Genomic DNA, 6,291 nt, shown 5'->3' with positions numbered 1-6,291 from the left:
CGAAGGCTAAGCTCTTCTGTAGACATGCACTTTTACCACAGATGCAGCAGCCAGAGAGGCGGGGCTGAAGCGGAAATGGAAGTGGAGGCAGACGTTTCACTCCTTCAGCGGCCTCCCCAGTGTCCAGTGCTCCGCTAGCCCTGCGGTTCGCAGGCGTCTTTGAGTAGCAACATTCATAGACAGAGAGTTCCTCCTGGTTAGGAGGCAAGCGCCAGGAGGGGCGAGTACAGCCAGGAAGGCAGGAGGCTGAGGCTTAAAAAAGATAGCCTGGCCTTTCCTGCCTCAGTGCCAAGGGCCTCTGAACGCACTTTTCCCGGGACCCACACGCACCTCTCCCCTGTCGTGCCTTTGCCTCTGCAGCCATGTACCGCTGCCTGGGCAAAGGGCAGCTGCTGTCTAGGGCCAGGCCTGTTGCCTTGGCCTCTAAAGCGGCAAATTCAGCTGCGCTTCTGGGCCTGACCTGTGGGCAGGCCCCCACATCCAACAGTCAGGGTCCAGGCCACCTGCCCTGAGACACTACAGCGAGGCTGCTGGGAATTGTGAGGACAGTCCTGACCTTTCCAAGATAGCGGAGGGCTTCTTCGACCATGGCTTCAACATCATGGAAGACAATAATGGAATTCATCAAGACCCAGGACAGTGAGGAGCAGAAGCGGAAATGAGTGCTCAGGATTCTGCGAATCATCAAGCCCTGCAACCGTGTGCTGAGTCTCTCCTTCCCCATCCGGCTCACAGCGGCTCCTGGGAGGCCATTCATGGCTACTGAGCCCAGCACAGTCAGCACTGCACTCCCTGCAAGGCTGGTATCTGTTAAAGCGCAAATGTGAGTATAAATGAAGTAAAAGCTTTGGCTGCTTTGATGACATAGAAATGTGCTGTGGTTGATGTGCTCTCTGGGGGTGCTAAAGCTGGTGTTAAGATCAATCCCAAGAATTATACCCATAATGAATTTGAAAAGATCACAAGGAGGTTCACCATGGAATTAGCAAAGAAGGGCTTTATTGGTCCTAGCGTTGATGTGCTTGCCCCCAGATATGGGCACTGGTGAGCGTGAGATGTCCTGGATTGCTGACACCTATGCCAGCACCATAGGGTACTATGATATTAATTCACATGCCTGTGTTACAGGTAAACCCATCAGTCAGGGTGGTATCCATGGACATATCTCTGCTACTGGCCATGGTGTTTTCCTTGGTATTGAAAACTTTATCAGTGAAGCTTCTTACATGAACATTTTAGTGTTGACATCAAGAGTTCAAAATAAAACACTTGTTCAGGGATTTGGTAATATGGGCCATTATACTATAAGATATTTACGTCATTCTGGTGCTAAATGTGTTGGTGTTAGTGACTCTCACAGGGGCATATGGAATTCAGATGGTATTGATCCAAAGGAACTGGAGGACTTCAAATTGCAACGTGGATCAGTCATGGGTTTCACCAAGGCAAAACCCTATAAAGGAAGCATCTTGGAAGCTGACTGTGACATACTGATTCCTGCCGCCAAGGAGAAGCAGTTGACCAAATTCAGTGCACAGAAAGTCAAAGCCAAGACCATTGCTGAAGGTGCCAATGAACAGACAACGCCAGAAGTTCATAAGATTTTCCTGGCGAAGAAGATTCTAGTAATCCTTGATCTCTGCTTGAATGCTGGAGGACTGACAGTATCTTACTTTGAGCGGCTGAAGAATATAAGTCATGTCAGCTATGGCCATTTGACTTTCAAATATGAAAGGGATTCTACTACCATTTGCTCAGGTCTGCTTAAAAGAGTTTAGAAAGAACATTTGGAAGCTCAGTGGAACTCTTCCCATTTTACCCACAGCAGGATTCCAAGATAGACTATCAGGTGCATCTGAGAAAGACATCGTGCACTCTGGCTTAGCTTATACCATGGAGTATCCTGCTAGGCAAACCATGAGCACAGCCAGGAAGTATAAACTGGGAATGGATGTGAGAATGGCTGCCTACGTCATTGCCATTGAGAAAATTGTCAGGGTGTACAATGAAGCTGGTTTGACCTTCAAGTAGATAGATCATAGATAACTTCTTCACTACCCTCTTCCTTGTAACTTCAGCAAACCTATGACAAGTTTACATGTAACCACAAGAATCTCTTTCTCTCCTGACTTACTATATAATGGACACCAGCCATTCTCAACAAGTCAGTTCAAACTACACTTTTAAAAGGAATAAAATAAACGTTAGGAGATCATACACAAGCTGATGAGCTTGAAAGTTGAAATTGCCCTTGCCAAAAGGCCATTTAGGTATTTGGCCTTTTAATGAAAAGTCTGTTCCATCTGGCTATGTTGCCTTGCTCCATGGCTGTTTCCCAGCATAGCACATCAGTTACCTGCTGTTTGTATTAAGCATTTGTTCTCCAAGAACAGTCACTTGGTTACATTCTTTTGCTCTGGCCAAGTCTGGAATATGCTGTAACTTTGACACATTTGAAAGTGGGTGTATGACATTTTCAGAAGGTGGCATGTTCTGAAAGTGAGTTATTGCTAATTTACGTTAGCAAATTTTACAATTTGCAAACAAAAATAAAAGCTGTTTCTCTTTATGCATTTCATTCTTTTAGAATGAAATAAGTGCATGCTACTATAATAAAATTTCTTTTAATCACTTAACAAGCTAACCTTGACTCAAGCAGAGAATGCCTATAAACATAAGTTTTAAAAAAAGCTAGTACTTTTTTTTTTTGTTTTTATAGTGCTTTAGGTGAAAGTTACAGAGCAAGTTAGTTTCTCCTTAAACAGTTTATACAGAAATTGTTTTGTGACACTGGTTGCCAATCCTGTGATGTGTCAACACTCTCCCCTTCTCCTCCCCGGGTTCCCTGTTTCCATCCATCCAGTTTTCCTGCCTTCTCTTCTTTGCTTTTGGGCTGGCGCGCCCATTAGCCTCCCATGCATTATTGTCAGCCCTATGCCAAAAAAACAAAAACCTAACCCATTGCTGTTGAGTCAGTTCTAACACATAGCAACCCTACAGGACAGAGCAGAACTGCCCCAGAGAGTTTCCAAGGAGTGCCTGGTGGATTTGAACTGCCGACCTTTTGGTTAGCAGCCGTAGCACTTAACCACTACACTACCAGGGTTTCCTATGTTGGCCTTATTGACCTGTCTAATCTTTGGCTGAAGGGTGAACCTCAGGACTGACTTCTGTACAGAGCTAAAAGGGTGTCTGTGGGCCATACTCTCAGGGTTTCTGCAGTCTTTGTCAGACCAGCAAGCCTGGCCTTTTTGTTACTTTTTGTGAATTTAAATTTCGTTCTATGTTTTCTCCAGCTCTTTCTGGGACCCTCTATTGTGATCCCTACCAGAGCAGCTGGTGGCGGAACTGGGCACCATCTAGTTGTTCTGGGCTCAGTCTGGTGGAAGTTGTGGTAGTTGTGGTCAGTAAACCCTCCGGACTAATCTTTTCCTTGTGTCTTTGGTTTTCTTCATTTTCCCTTGCTCTGCCCGGGATGGGACCAGTAGTTGTATCTGAATGGCTGCTTGCAGGGTTTTAAGGCCCCAGATGCTACTCACCACAGTCAGATGTAGAATATTTTCTTTCCAGTGTTAGCCAGTTGAGTTAGATGTCCCCCAAGACCATGGTCCCCAGCCCTCAGCCCAGTTGCTAAGGACATTTGAATGTGTGTGTGAAGCTTCTGTGACTTTGCCCTGGTCAAGTTGTGCTGACTTCCTCAGTATTGTGTACTGTCTTACCCCTCACCAAAGTTACCACTTATCTACTAGTTAGTGTTTTTCCCTCTCCGCTCCTCCCCTCCTTAATAACCATCGAAGATTGTTTCTTTCTACGTGGAAACCTTTTCAGGTGTTTTTATAATAGTGCTCTCATAGAGTATTTGTCCTTTTGTGATTGACGTATTTCATTCAGCATAATGCCCTCCAGATTTATCCATGTTGTGAGATGTTTCACAGATTCAGCATTGTTCTTCATCATTGTGTAGTAATTGTGTGTATGTATCATAGTTTGTTTATCCATTCTTCTGTTGATGGACACTTAAGTTGTTTCCATCTTTTTGCTATTGTGAATAATGCTGCAACGAACATAGATGTACATACGTCTGTTTGTGTGATGGCTCTTACTTATCTAGCATATATACCTAGAAGTAGAATTGCTGGATCTTATTATATTTCTGTTTCTAGCTAAATGTGTATTGCCCAGCAAAAATAAAAAGCCAGATATGAATTAAATTATCTTCATAACTGCAGATTATGGAGGCTATTTTTGTTAACTGTCAGAATTTGCTAAATATAACACATAGTGCAAAGGCTGCAATAATCTTCTTATGCTAATTAACTTTTCTTTGAAGATCCATTGTGTTGACTGTTTGAACAATAACTCAAGTAGAGTAACCCAGTACAAAACTACTTGGTCTCCCTGTTGGGAGTTTAGCTGGCAGTTCTGAGCATTACCTATGGTTGTATTTTGTGTCCCTTTTCTTTCAGAAGTCTCACATTCTGCACACAAGGTTAACAAAATGGGACTTAAAACAACATTGAATTGTTTTATTTGGAAGCATTAAAAATAAAACTCAGTGAAATTGGAACATAGGTTTATTCTGAGCAGTTATTTTATATGCATATAGAGAGACCATTTTGATTCCAGAAAAAGCAAATGGCTTGAAGAAGCTAGGTACAGTGAAACCAGATGAAGAGAAGAGGGAGAAAAATAGATTAACCAATGGCTAATCTTGACATGATTGATTGAACCTGGCCCTACCACTTTTACTGAGATCAGCTGTTATCAGGTCATAAGATGGTCTCTAGTCCTCCACTTAATCATATTTTTTGAAATTCAAATTTATTAGCCTGGTTTTGAACAGGAAAGAAAGGTTAGCAACTTTGGGTGAAAGAAAAACTGCTGGCAGAATTAATTTTCGTAAAGAATTTCTTTACAGTGAATATTTGGTTTCATGGGTAAGGAAAATCTTAAAAATCAAAGTAAAATATCTGTTATTAATTTTTTCTCTTTGACAGAAGTTACTTGCCCAGAGCCTTTTGAAAATGAACATCTCAGTGAAGTACTAGCTATTTATATAATGAATAAGTTTTTTTTTTTAGCAGTAATACCCTTTCAGAAATTTCTAACTAATTCGTGACTATATGATTGAACCTGATGATAAAAGCAGTTATTAAAAGTCTACCTTTTAAAAAAAAACAATAATGAAGGGGAAATGTTTTCAGACAAAAAGCTGAGGGCATTTAACACCAGCACACTTGCCCAATAGAACTACTAAAAGGATTTCTTATAGAGGAAAAATGTTCCTAAATGGAAACATTGAAATATAGGAATGAGTTAAGAGCAACTGAGAGAACAGGTGGGTAAACTTAAATGAATATTGATCTCTGCAGTAACAATAATGTCTTGAGCAGAACATATATATATATTGTTTGGTTATGTATATATGTACGTATAACACATATATGTACATATATATAAAACCAAACCCATTGTCATCAAGTCAATTCCGACTCATACTGATCCTATAGGACAGAGTAGAACTGCCCCATAGGGTTTCCAAGGAGTGGCTATGGATTTGAATTGATGACCTCTGGTGAATAGCTGAGCTCTTAACCACTGCACCACCAGGGCTCCATATATGTATATCAACATTTATATATATTATGTATTTATTTATATCAGTTCCAGTGGTCCCAGGCCCAAGCCTACATTTGTGTTAAAGGGAACATTGTTGCTCAAAATACTGTATTCTTTTGAACTGGGCATTGTATATTCCTAAATCACCTTTGGGTTGAATACATATATAGATATATATAAAAAAACCCATATAGATATATAAAATCATATATAAAATCAAAATATATGACAATAATAGCACGAAAAGTTGGGGAAAGGTAAAAGGTGGTAAAAATGCTGAGATCCTTACATTATCCAGGAAGTGGTAAAAGTATTACTTTAAAGGATGCGTGTGTTAATATCTAGGGTAACGACTAACAGAAGAGTAAAAAATTCCCTCCTAATAGGCAGGTAAAAGTCCCTCCTAATAGGCAAGAAAAGAGGGAAAAAAGAATATAGAGCTTGTGTGATAGAGAACAAATGATGAGATGGAAAATATAAATCCAACTACAACAGTAATTATATTAAATGTAAATAGGCTAAATATTCTGACTAAAAGATAGATATTATCAACTAAATGCTGCTTAAGAGCCACACCTTAAATTCAGGTATGGAAAGATAAGACAGTAAAAGAATGAAAAATGCTACATTTTATTAAAAAAAAAAAAGTTTAAAGAAAGCTTGTAAGGCAAC

General features: G+C 40.5%; 1 pseudogene; it reads left to right on the top strand.

Annotated features, from left to right (window-relative positions):
• The first annotated feature begins 362 nt into the window (after positions 1-362).
• LOC100659499 (glutamate dehydrogenase 1, mitochondrial-like) lies at positions 363-2,122 on the top strand (annotated as a pseudogene).
• Positions 2,123-6,291: the final 4,169 nt, after the last annotated feature.

The sequence above is a fragment of the Loxodonta africana genome, chromosome 4 (genome assembly GCF_030014295.1).
Source record: "Loxodonta africana isolate mLoxAfr1 chromosome 4, mLoxAfr1.hap2, whole genome shotgun sequence".
NCBI lineage: Eukaryota > Metazoa > Chordata > Mammalia > Proboscidea > Elephantidae > Loxodonta > Loxodonta africana.
The sequence above is the reverse complement of the archived record's forward strand: the minus strand, read 5'-3'. Positions and strand labels throughout refer to the sequence as shown.